Below are 12,977 nucleotides of genomic sequence, written 5' to 3'. Positions count from 1 at the left end.
TTATTAGATTTATATATATATAAAGAAATGTACTAATATTTGCTTTGTAAAAAACAAAAGGATGATAATTTAGATGTTATTCTTTCATTATCCAAAACTCCCTTAACATGCTATCAGAGCTTCCCAATATTTCAGCAACTGCATTTTTTTGCTGGCTTTTTAGACCTCGTCCAGTACTCACCGTTTAACACTTATCTGAGCTGAGACATCATCACTGGACGCAACCCCTGGATTACTGCATCAGTTTTAATAGGTTTACATGTTGCCTATTTGCTTTATTGTATACTAGCCTGATACCTGTGCTTCGCTACGGTATTTAAGTTCCGTAAATCCAGTTATAATACCAATGGTGTGAAGTTTGAAATGTGACTTTTGTTGTAGGAATTCTAGTGGAGAAGATTGTAGTGTAAAAAATGACATGAGACATATGTACTTCCCCCACCCCCCTCTACCAAAGGACCTCTCTGTAGACCACTTTGGTGGTTCTGCCTCAGGTGCTAGGATCACCAGGCTGCTTGATGAGCTCACTCTGGAGCAGGCCACATAGAACTGTCCATTTAAGAAGCAGTCATCTGTTAAGTCAGCTCCTGCCACCTTCCATGAAAGTGATGGCCTCTCTACTTGTATTCCTGGATTGTTTTGCTCATATGGAGACTGTGTTGTTCTGAGCACCTCAGGGTGATCTTGCTGGTACTTGGCCTGCACAGCTTAGTGCACTGCAGGAGTACTATGTGCAAATGTCTTTGCTGCATTCCTCTGAATCCCCACTTGTACTATGGAAGTTTGCTGGGTGACCTTGGGCCAGTCACACTCTCTCAGCCTGTTGTGAAAATAAAATAGTGGGAGAAGAATGATGTAAGCTGCTTTGGATCCCTGTTGGGGAGAAATGAATAAAATAAATAAAATGCCTTTACTCTACCAAGCAGGAGAAAGCAAAAGGAGGAGGAGGAGGAGGAGGAGGAGGAGGAGGAGGAGAGTTGGATTTATACCCCACCCTTCACTCGGAGTCTTAGAGCAACTTACAATCTCCTTCCCTTCCTCTCCACACAACAGACACCCTGCGAGGTAGGTGAGGCTGAGAGAGAACTGCTCTTGAGAGAACAGCTCTGAGAGAACTGTGACTGACCCAAGGTAACCCAGCTGGCTGCATGTGGAGAAGGGGGAATCAAACCCGGTTCTCCAGATTAGAGTCCACTGCTCTTAACCACTACACTAAACTGGCTAAGGCAGGGCTAAGCAGCTAGTCTCCATGACTGGACCTCTCTACCTTCTCTGGCTATTTGGGGTACTTCCTTTCTTACACTTTATTCCTTTACAATGAAATGTCGCTGTACCATGTAAATATACACTACTGTAACACTACAAGCATAAGCAGAGATCATCTGTTTATGTATTTCAAAGGCTCAGTAAGTGGCTCTTAACTAATCCATACCAGTTAATAGGTCTCTTAAAAGCCTAATGGCACACTAGTAAAGATGAAGCAGTTTTAAATTATCTGAAATTACTTACAGGTCTTGGAATTCTAGGACACACTTAACTCTACCTATCACTACCTAGGTAATTAATTCACACAGTTTCATAAGTCATAAGTGATTTGACTGCACTTGACACACACATACACACATCACAGGCCTTTTAAATACCCACTCCAAACCATGAAACTCTGTGGCAAGTGAACTCTGGTGTTTAACAGGCCTGCAGTTCCTTTATATGCCTTCCAGGTGAACTAGTTGCTTGGAGGGGTTTAAAGGGAATGTGAGCCCTTGAAACGCCTTCTAAGTTCACTTGTCATGGAGTCATGTGGCTTCAAGAAAACATTTAAAGGGACTAGATAAAGGTAAAGGTTTCCCTTGCTCGAAAGCCAGTCGAATCCAACTCTAGGGGGTGGTGCTCATCTCCGTTTCCAAGCTGAAGAGCCAGCGCTGTTCAAGGACATTTCTGTGGCCATGTGGCCGGCATGACTAAATGCCAAGGCGCACAAAACGCTGTTACCTTCCCACCGAAGCAGTACCTATTTATCTACTGGCAATTTCTTGCTTTCGAACTGCTAGGTTGGCAGGATCCCTTGAAATGCCTTTTCCCCCTCCACTGAAAGCAATGGAGAATAGGGGCACCTCCTTTGGGGGCCCATAGAATTGGACCCCCTGGTCCAATCTTTTTGAGACTTGTGGAGGGAGTTTAGAGGTAGAGGCACCAGCAGCTATGCTGTAAATTTGGTGCCTCCGCCTCAAAAAAATAACCCCCCAGCAGTGTTCCCTCTAAGCTGAGTTAGTGTGAGCTAGCTCACAGTTTTTTAGCCTCTGTCTCACCCATTTTTGTCTTAGCTCAGGAAGGAGGGCTCCAGAGCAAACTAATTTATGCAGTAGCCAAATCGCTCACTCACAACGTTAATGCCAGTAGCTCACAAAGTAGAATTTTTGCTCACATGACTCCACAGCTTAGAGGGAGCATTGCCCCCCAGAACCCCAGACACCCGCAGACTATAATGGTCTCCATAGGGTATAATGAAGCCAAAAAAATTGGGTTCCTGAATATTTCTCAAATCCAGATACCATACCGAAATTGGGATAAAGGAATATCAGGAAATAGTGATGTTTTTTGGGTTCAATATACCCATTCCCCAAAAATACCAAGAGTTTTTCTTTTTCTTTTTTGTACACCCCTAGTTGAGAGAGGGACAGTATTCAGAAAGTGCTTGGGTTGGCTCCAGTGCAAATTTCTGCTTCTGCTAGAGCCTTTGTACAAGTGGAAACACAAGCAAAGGACTGTGGCAGCTGCTTCCACAAAATCAAACATATAGTATCCCCACTTACATTTCTGCTTGCAGAAGGCCTTGGCAACAAATTTCTGGGCACTATGATATATAGATGCTGCAGAAGATCTTGAGCAAGCAGATCTGTACTAAATTTATCTTTCTGCTTGTGCTTTGCTTGATCTAAGCCATTATGTCCAAGCTGCATGGTTAATACTGAGCTTGCAGTTCCTAGGATGATCAGCTTGCTCAGTGGCACTAAACACATGCAGGAATCCCCAAGGCACCTTGCACCCCAACCAGGACTGTGTATGTTCCTGTCTGACGTTTTTTTTAAAAAATAATTTTTTATTTAATCTCAAAGTTGGAAGACACAACCATGGTCATCTAGTCCAATCCCCTGCAAAAGCAGAAGTAAACCTCCAATGATGAAGAATCCACCACTTCACAAGGGAGACTGTTTCAGTGTTGAACACATCTGACCGTCAGAAAGTTCTTCCTCAAATTTAGATGAAACCTCAATTGCTGTAGTTTATATCCATTAGTCTGGGGCTTATCATCAAACACAACTGAAAACATATCTGCCCTATCCTCTGCATGACATCCCTTTAGGCAGGGGTCTTTTGGGGCCGGAGCACGCTGGAGCACTGCTCCGGCAGCCCGTGTGGCAAGCCCCGACCCCGGGGACCCCAAGCTCACGCAAGAGCACTGCGGCTCAGGGGAGGCCGGGAAAGCCCTGCCCCCAGTTGTCTCAAGCGCTGCGGCTCGGGGGATGCCCAGAGAGCCCCGTCACCATGTCCCCTGAGCCCGCGTGGGAGCGCTGTGGCTTGGGGGACACCGGGAGAGCCCCATCGCTGCGTTCCCCGGCTTGCGCAGGAGCACTGCTGCTTGGGGGATGCCTGGAGAGCCCCGCCGCCGGCACCCCTGACCCCTGCCGAAGCGGTAAGTAAGGGATCCGCTGGGGTGGGGGTGGCAGGGGCTTGATGGGAGGTGGTGGGAGAGCCTCCCTCCCTCCATCTCTTTGCCATCTTTCCCTCCTTTCTTTTTCTTTTTCTTCCCTCTTTCCTTCCTTCTTCCCTTCTCTCTTTCTTTCCCTTCTTCTCTTCTCTTTTTTCCTCTTTTCCCTGTTTCCCTCCTTCTTCCCTTCTCTGTTTCTTTCCCTCCTTCTTTCTGTTTCTTTCCCTCTTTCCTTCCTTCTTTCCTTCTCTCTACTCTCTCTCTTTCCTTCCATCTTTCCTCCTGTGGCCCAACTGTAGTGAGAAGGGGTTTAAAGCTGACTATCTCCGTTGACTACGATAAAAACATGTGTGTGATTTAATTGATATATGTTGTCTTCCCTTACCCCCAAGCATTGTTAGTCCCATGTGATATTCATGAGTAACTGTACATCACTCAGAGCCGGCAGCTCTGCATGGATTGAGCGATTAATAAATGGAAAGATTAAATGGAAAGATTATTAAACCCCTTCTCTCTTCGCTCCCCCCCCCAAGCTGGGGGAGGGAAGGTTTTTGAAGATGCCTCCTCCCCTTTTGCTTCCCCTTCTGTCATTACTTCCGGTGACGTCAGGGGGCATGGCCTATGCTAATAGCCCAGTAGCTCATTAGCATATCATATGCTAATGAGCTCCTGCAGCTCTTTTTTCTACGAAAAGACCCCTGCCTTTAGGTATTGGAAGGTGACAGTGATATCACCTCACATGTCTCTTCTCCAACTCAGAGATGCCCTGCTCCTTCATCCTCTACTCACAGGACATGGGCTCCAAGCCCTCATCAGCTTTGTTGCCCTATGCTGGACTTCTTCCAGCTTATTAACATCTTTCCTAAACTGTGGTGTCCAAAACTGAACACAGTGCTCCAGGTGAGCTCTATCCAAAGCAGTGTACAGCCGTACTAATACCTCATCTGACCTTGACATTACACTTCTGTTAATGCAGCCTAAAATTAAATTAGCCTTTTTTTAACCACTGCATCACACTGCTGGCTCATATTAAGCTTATGAACAACTAGAAGCCCCAACTGGTACTACCAGACAGGTTTTACCCATCTGATATTTATATAACTGATTATTACTACCCAACTGCAACACTTTACACTTGTCCCTATTAAACTTCATTTTTGCAATATACTGGGTTCGAGACTCGTATAGTGATCAGCTCATAGTTTATTAGTGATTTCAGCTTAACTCTAAGACAACTCTAGCAGGGCTGGAGCCCTGCTTATATGCATGCAAAACACCTCACTCCACACACACACACACTCCCCGTGATAGGCTATTTACAAAACATTACTACTTGATTGGTTTATTCTGGAGTCCTGGTCGGCTATTGTTCTTGTGCTCCAAGCTCAGTCAGTCTCTAGGGTGATTCAATCAGCCAGTCTCTAGGGTGATTCAGTCCCAATACATAACAGCTTTATTTGCCTGGGCCCAATCCTCCATTTTATCTAAATCCAGCTGCATCCTATTTTTGTCCTCTAAGGTATTCACTACCTCACCCAATTTAGTATCATCTGCAGACTTGATGAGTACATTCTGAACTTCATTTTTTAAGTCATTTATAAAGATGTCAATCAGCACTGGGTCCAAAACAAAACCCTAGGGTTGCCAAATCGGGCCGGGGGGCGGGGAATCCCCCGCTTCCGCGGCCCGATTTCCGCCGCAGGGGAATTTCGGCCCGGGGGAACCCCGAGCTCGTCAGAGGGGAAAACCATATGGTTTTCCCCTCCGGCGGGCCCAGCCACGCCCCCAACGTCAGCACGTCGCCCGTCACTTCCGGCGATGTGCTGCCGGCGCGCGCGCACATCCGGACGACTCCCGGACCGCAGCGACGCTCCCCCGCCGCGGGGGGAAGAAGATTTGGCAACCCTACAAAACCCTGAGACACTCCACTTCTCACCTCCCTCCAGGATGATGGGGAACCTTTGGGTACAATCTACCAACTGATTTCAACATCCTAATTTTCAGATTAAACACTCTCCACAAAGCCTTTTCTTCAAAAGACATAGCCCCGATCTTGGGTCTCAAACGCACACATCTTGGAGTTCCCAGAATATTGTGTAAAAAAAAAAATCCTTCCCTATTCAATCCAGATTGATATGACTTTCCCCCCCTGCTTTGGCCTCTACTCCCATGCCTATAATTCACTGCTCACCACAGTCTGACATTTCTCCAGCAACCAACCCTAGGTCACTTGACAAAACTGATGCCAAGGTTAGACCCCACCAAACATCAGTGCCATCTTCAGTTCCTGTTTGGTTGGATTATTGTCTGTTGGCCAAGTTGCTGAAAGTACTTAGTCCTTATGTACTATTGGCAGCTTTTTTAGTAAATGCAGGAGTTATATTATTTTCAGCCATGTGTTTAAGAGAAAAGAGAACTTCCTTGTCTTTCCTCCCCGCTTTTGCCTGGAGGCATCCTAAATCTAAACCCAAAGATGAAAAGGAATGCTAGTATGTTTTATTCCATTTATTAAGTAGTTGAAACCTTGTCATTCTATCTGTTGGCTTTGTACTTGATCTCCTGTGAAACCTCTGCCCCATCTCCACAGTGGATAACAATTTTATGTTAGTTATGATGGAACTATTCCATATTTGCAGAGCAAAAGAAAAGGAACAGTCTTCAGTCCTTGCTCTAACCACTGCCACTGAATGCTACATATTCGGAACTTCCTTCATACCCCAATGCATAGTTCTTTTTATTTATTGTTCTTTCTCTGTAATAGGGACACATCAAAGGCATCTAAAATGTATCCTTAAAAAATTCTTTGTGCCAGTCTGAGGCTACAAAAATATAAAAGGGATAGGGAAGCAGTCTAAAGATGCAAGATCATGTTCCCTTCTGATTCTTTTGCACATGTTGACAACCCTCCTGTGTAGTCATTTTCAGACACTGCACAGATATGCCAGGTCATTAGGAGTAAATGTTAATGCCCAACATTAGAGCATAAGGAACTAAGACACATGTTCAGTATTTTCTGGGGGGGGGGGGGAAGAGATCCTTCCCTTCTTTAAAATAAAGATTCATAGAAGCTTTCATTTGGCAAAGTAACCTCACCAGAGGAGGAGGGGCACTGAAGTATGTTATGAACTGAAGTACGTTAAAAATAGCGAACACAGTCTTTCTCAGAGTTTTCTGAAAGATATTACAGAGCACAGTTTGCTATACTTTTGGCAACACAAAAAGAAACATGCTAAGACAAAATGTACACTGCAAGCTACTTGGTAACAGCCTTATTCTCTTTTCAGTCAAATAATCATACATCACACCACCTGCAGTTATGAGAAACAGATAGCATTCACAATATCCTCTACATCAAGGCTGGGTCAGACACACTAAATAATCCACTTTCAATCCACTTTCAGTGCACTTTTCTACTGGATTTTACTGTGTGAATTAGCAAAATGAAACTGGGGAAGGTTTCTCTTGTCTTCACACAGTCTCAGCTAAACTACAAAGCTAAGCTTCCTTACTCACAGTTTCCACAGCAGAGGGGAAAGTTGGGAAAAGGAGTATGTTTATGTGGGGAGAGTGCCAAAAGTAGCACCTCTTCATAAGCTCAGAAGTCCGGTGAAAAGTCAGAAAGTCAGCAACCTCAGCAGGTAATGCTTTCTCAAGCAGACAGAGCAACAGATTTCCAGCTTCCTCCTACTGAAACAATTCACTGAACACAAAACAGTCCCTTCAAGCCTTAGAACAAAGGGACAACAATGCCAAGAGAGCAGCATGGAGAAAGAACAATAGTCTCTTACCTTTCTTTCCTCAGAAGCCAGATGAAAGGACAAGGTCTAGGGTATGCAGGGGTGGGGAGAAGAAGATGCACTGTTGCTTTCAGAGCAGCACGAGGCCTACCCTGCCTTCAGAAGCTGCCCCTGTCAGATTTTCCACCAGCGGAATTGCAGCCAAGTCCCTGCCCATGCCTGAAGAATTTCCTGAACAGCATTCCCGTTCTTTTTCTAACTGCTTTGAAACCACACTCTGTCTTTTACTTCAATAAGGCTTTGTCAGGCCAAGTTACAGCTACTGGTCTGGCTCCAGATATCAATTGGCAACACATGTGTTTTGCATTACAGAGCCCCCTTCCCCACATACAAACACGCCCCTGCGCAAAACACAGGGACTCTGTGTGTTTAGTGTTGGAAACTATAAAGGGAATCATTTCAGTAACAAATGTAGATGTTATTAATATTTTCTCTTCAAGAGTGGGAGGTTCCTCTGCCTTACTTATGCCTTGCATCAAAGATCCTGAGCTAACCTCCACTGCTGTTATGTCAACTTTCATGGCTTTTCCAAATTGGAAAAGGAGGGGAATTCAGATTTCTGTTTGGGACCACCCTTCCTTTACCTATGGTTCTGCCTTGTTTTAATTTCAATTGCGAAAAAGGAAGGCTTATTTTTAGAATCTCTCAGCACATTACTGCTATAAACTAATACTGTCATACATGGCTGTAAACTGCCTGTGCTAAAAATACTACAATTATATCTGAGCTCTCTCACTCTTTTATACACTGAGAGTCCCACACAGAAATCCTGAAAACATTTTCTCATTACACATGAAAAGTGGTTGTTTTGGCTGAAAAGAGGGTGGGTGAGGAGGTTAGGTAGGGAAGTTGTTGTACCTTTTGTCAGGAAAGGGTTCCAACTCTTGATATTTTTCATTTCCAGATGATACCATAGATCAAGATGCTGAATAACTTCTGCTGCTTAAGATGGCATATGTTTGTGCAGCTGAAGCACATACAGAAATATACATAAATCTGTCCTTCCTTCCTCTATCTTCTCTATAGTCAAGCATTCCTGGAGGGGGGAGCAGTAGCAGAGTTGTCAAGGTAACAATATAGGAAAGATAATTTAGGAGAAAGAAGGGTTCCCCCCCTTAAATACTTAAAATGTAGGACATTTTACTGTTTCTTATGCATTCCTTTGAATGCTATAAAAAGAGTCTTAAAATGCATTAAATATAATTGAACCACCCCCTACTCTCTCCATGAACTCTTGTGCTTTTCAAAACTACTCGGTCTCTCCTCCCCACTTATTCTCTGTGTGGTAAGCTACTTGGGCTTAGTATAAATAAGTGGGATCCCACAAGGAACCAAAGAGGTGAAGAAACCCCATTTTCTCCTTTATTTCCCCCTCCCTGTGGATGGCTTATCCAATTGCACAGTTCTGCATAGGGGTCAGCACTTCTCAGTGAAATACAGTAATATGCCGAATGCATGCTCATTGCTGTTTGAAGTCAATTCTACCAAGAGAATAACAGCTCCTAACTGAAAGGGTGGGTGGAAAATGAGGATCATCCTGCTCCGGCTGAGATCAGTTCTGCTCTCTTTTATTTAACTATTGTTTCTTATTTCTAGCTTTTAATCTCTCACCAATCCACCCTTCTACTTCCTCCGACTACTATCATTATCATAAACTGACTATTGTATGTTTTTTAAGAAGATACTCCCATCAGTTTCTGCTTTTGATATAGCTTCTACTTTAGCCTCTTTGTCTTCTACGCAACTTGAATCAAGCTTTTTTAAAAAACCTTTTTTAACCTCCTTACTCTGCCTTATAACTGCTTCAATGAATGTTTTTACTAACCACTTTTCTGCCGTTGTGTGTACAACAACCAAGTCTAAAGACACTGAGAGTTCCATGTCCAGGGCTATTTCAATTCAGGCAAATGTTGTGCAGATATGGTCCCAGAATGAGTGAGGCCCTCATAGGGTTGCCAGCTTGTATAAGTAAATGCATGGAGATTTTAGAGGTAGTGCCAAAGGAAGGAGATGTTTTGGGTGAAATGTAGTCACTTCTGGGTGACAATTACCAGAGACTGGGGGAATTCCTAGAACAGCAAAGAGGATTTGATTTTACTTCTGGGTGATGCTCTAGGATTGCTCTAGGAATTCCCCAATCTCAATGATGTTTACCACAGTGATTTGGGTAAATTCCTACAGTGTCACCATCAATGTCATCTGCCCCAATTTTCTTCAACTCAAATTATGGAGGGTATAAGATCATAAAAACATAAGAGAAGCCATGTTGGATCAGGCCAATGGCCCATCTAGTCCAACACTCTGTGTCACACAGTGGCCAAAACCCAGGTGCCATCAGGAGGTCCACCAGTGGGGCCAGAACTCCAGAAGCCCTCCCATTTGTGACCCTCCAAGCACCAAGAATACAGAGCATCACTTCCCCAGACCAGGCCCGTAGCCAGGATGTCTTTTGCCGAGGGGTATTTAAATTTCTCGGGGGAACACCTAATTGGTTTAATTAAAGATAATTAAATTAAATGCCCCATTGCTTTTCACCCAGCCGCACACTGATAGCCTCCTCCTCTCCCCCCCCCACAAAGGGGGCTTCCGCAGCCTGGACCCCCAAACCCCAGCCGACTCTCTTTCTCAGTAGGCAGGGCAGGCAGATGGGAAGGGAAGGTGGTGGAGGAGTGTGCTGGTGTGCTCGCCCTCTTGGAGAGCCCCCAGCAGCCCACTTGGAGAGTTCCCAGCCAGCCACCACTCTCCATTTTACAAGGGCTGGGTGGGGAAGGAAGGTAGTCTCCACTTTCAATCCCTGGCTCAGCTCAGTGGGAGAAGGGAAAGGCCTCCTCCGCAGCACCCACCGCTGCCACTTCCTCCGCCAGCTGCTGCCTCCTCCTCCTCGTATCCCACAAGGCAGCTTGGGCTGCTCTTGCTCCCTCAGTGCCATCTCTCTTTCCCAAGGCACCTCGCCAGGAATGTGAGATCAGAAGCAGCGGCAAGAGGAGGAGGAGGAAAAGGAGGAGGCCTTGCGGGTGGCCAGCCATGTCATTGGGTATCGGGGGGCCAGGCAGGTGGGAGAAAAAGGGAGCTGAAAGCCTAGCCATGGATGAGACTGAGGAGCCAAAGCCACACCTGATGCCACTGCCATCACCGCCCTGTGCTGGGGGAGGCTGACGAAGCCTACTGGGCTGCTGCTGCTCCTCCCTCAGCAAAGACCACAGCGCAGCAAGGTGGAGAACCTCTTGCATGCCAGCCTGGCTCACCACTGCCACTTCAAGCTGGGATTGCCTCCTGCCTCCTTCTCTCTGGATTCTCTAGAAGGCAGGAGGAGTCAAGGTAACTTCCCCAGTAGGGCCACAGCTGGAGTAGCAGCAGTGAGTTCTCCAAGCAGCCCAGAGAGTCGGAAGTCATGGGGCCTTAGGAAGAAGTTGGAGGGCCAGACCCCAGAAGGCCCCACCATAGCTACAGGCCTTCCCCAGACATCTGTTTTTCCAATCCCCTCTGGAAGCTGTCTATGCTTGTAGCCACCACCACATCTTGTGGCAGCGAATCCCAAGTGTTAATTACTTTTTGGGTGAAGACATATATGTTCTAAGCTTATTGCTCATTAATTTCATGGACTGCCCATGAGTTTTTATATTGTGAGACAGGGAGAAAAGTATTTCTTTCTCTACCTCCTCTGTCCCATGCATATTTTTGTAAACCTCTATAATGTCACCTTTCAGTTTGGTGTAGTGGTTAAGTGTGCGGACTCTAATCTAGGAGAACTGGGTTTGATTCCCCACTCCTCCACTCACACCTGCTGATGTGACCTTGGGTCAGTCACAAGCTCTGGCACAGCTGTTCTTGAAAAAGAGCAGTTTGTGTCAGAGTTCTCTCAGCCCCACCCACCTCACAGGGTGTCTGTTGTGGGGAGGGGAAGGGAAAGGAGTTTGTAAGCCGCTCTGAGACTCCAAGTGAAGGGCGGGGTATAAATCCAATCTCTTCTTCTTCTTCTTCTTCTTCATTTCTCCAAGCTAAAGAGCCCTAACCTCTTTAACCTTTCTTCATAAGGAAGGTGTTCCATCCCATTAATAATTTTAGTCACCCTTTCCTGCATCTTTTCCAATTCTATATTATCTCTTTAGAGGTGTGGTGACCAGAACTGTGAACAATATTTCAAATGAGATCACACCACATGTTTACACAGGGGCATTATGATACTGGCTGATTTGTTTTCAATCCCCTTCCTAATAATTCCCAGCACAGCATTTGTCTTTTTTAAATTGCAGTCATACACTGGATCGACAATTTTAGTGAGTTATCTACCATGACTCCAAGAACTGTCTCCTGGTCAGTTACTGCTAGTTCAGATCCAGTCAGTGTATATTTATACTTAGGTTTTTTGTCGGATCCCTCTGGAGCGCCTCCCAGTCCTCCCTGGTTCTCAGTGCCCTGAACAACTAAGTGCCATCTGCAAACTTAGCAATTTCACTGTTTACTCCCAACTCCAAATCATTAATGAACAAGTTAGAATACACTAGACCTAGTACTGAGCCCTGCAGTACCCCACTGCTTACCACCATCCACTGTGAGAACTCTGTTTCCTGTTAATTAACTAGTTTTAATCCACAAGAGGACTTGTCCTCTTATCCGATGACTGCTGAGTTTACTTCGGATCATTTGATGAGGAAATCTTTCAGGAGCTTTCTGGAAGTCTAGGTAAACAACATCTACAGGGGAATGAGAGCTCGGAAAGTGGGTATATAATTCTTATCATAAAGATTGGCAAAGTTCCTAAGGCAGCATGGAAAATGTGATGTCAGTTCTGGAATCCCTAGAAAATTCCTAGAGTGACATCATCAACCCCCCCCCATTTTTCTCCTGCTTCCTCACATTGTTGAAAGCAGGAGAAATGGTAAGCCTTGGCTTTCAGGCACTTGTTAAATGAGCTTTAAAAATTGATGGTCTTGGACCTGAACTCTGGACATGGAGCTCCCAGGATATATCTGGATGAGTTCTCAAATTTCTTTCAGCACTGTCATTCCATTATCTACCATTTATTTATCCAAGGAGCTGTTGCTGGCATAAAGCAGTCTTCTCCATTTTACCTTCACAATAACCATGTGAGGTAGGTTAGGCTGAGAGAGTGATTGTTCCAAGGTTTTCCAGCAAGTTTCATAGTATAGTGGGGATTTGAACCTGAGTCTCTCAAAGTCTAATCTAATACTGTAACCACACATTGTTCTCTTTGACCAACTTTATGCAAACACAAATGCTGCTTTATTTCATGATGGTCAACATTTCATGTTGATTCAAATCAATACACAAAAATTAATCTCATTTAATTTTCAGCACTGGGATCCATCCAGGGAGTCCTGGACCACTTCCAGCTTCTGAATCTCCTAGCAATAATACAAGAAAGAAAGAAAGAAAGAAAGAAAGAAAGAAAGAAAGAAAGAAAGAAAGAAAGAAAGAAAGAAAGAAAGAAAGAAAGAAAGAAAGAAAGA

The 12,977-nt window shown here is 44.9% G+C and overlaps 1 protein-coding gene across 1 annotated transcript in view; it reads right to left on the bottom strand.

Moving 5' to 3' along the window:
- SGCD (sarcoglycan delta) overlaps positions 1-7,760 on the bottom strand; it is a 359,455-nt gene extending 351,695 nt beyond the window's left edge. The window contains exon 1 of the mRNA XM_015428722.1: positions 7,498-7,760. The gene's annotated coding sequence lies outside the window, so the exon portion shown is untranslated. The remainder of the gene's footprint in view (positions 1-7,497) is intronic.
- Between the last annotated feature and the right edge of the window lie 5,217 nt (positions 7,761-12,977).

The sequence above is a fragment of the Gekko japonicus genome, unplaced genomic scaffold, assembly GCF_001447785.1.
Source record: "Gekko japonicus isolate JY-2015 unplaced genomic scaffold, Gekko_japonicus_V1.1 scaffold763, whole genome shotgun sequence".
Classification (NCBI taxonomy): Eukaryota; Metazoa; Chordata; class Lepidosauria; order Squamata; family Gekkonidae; genus Gekko; species Gekko japonicus.
This window is presented reverse-complemented; position numbering and strand designations above follow the sequence as displayed.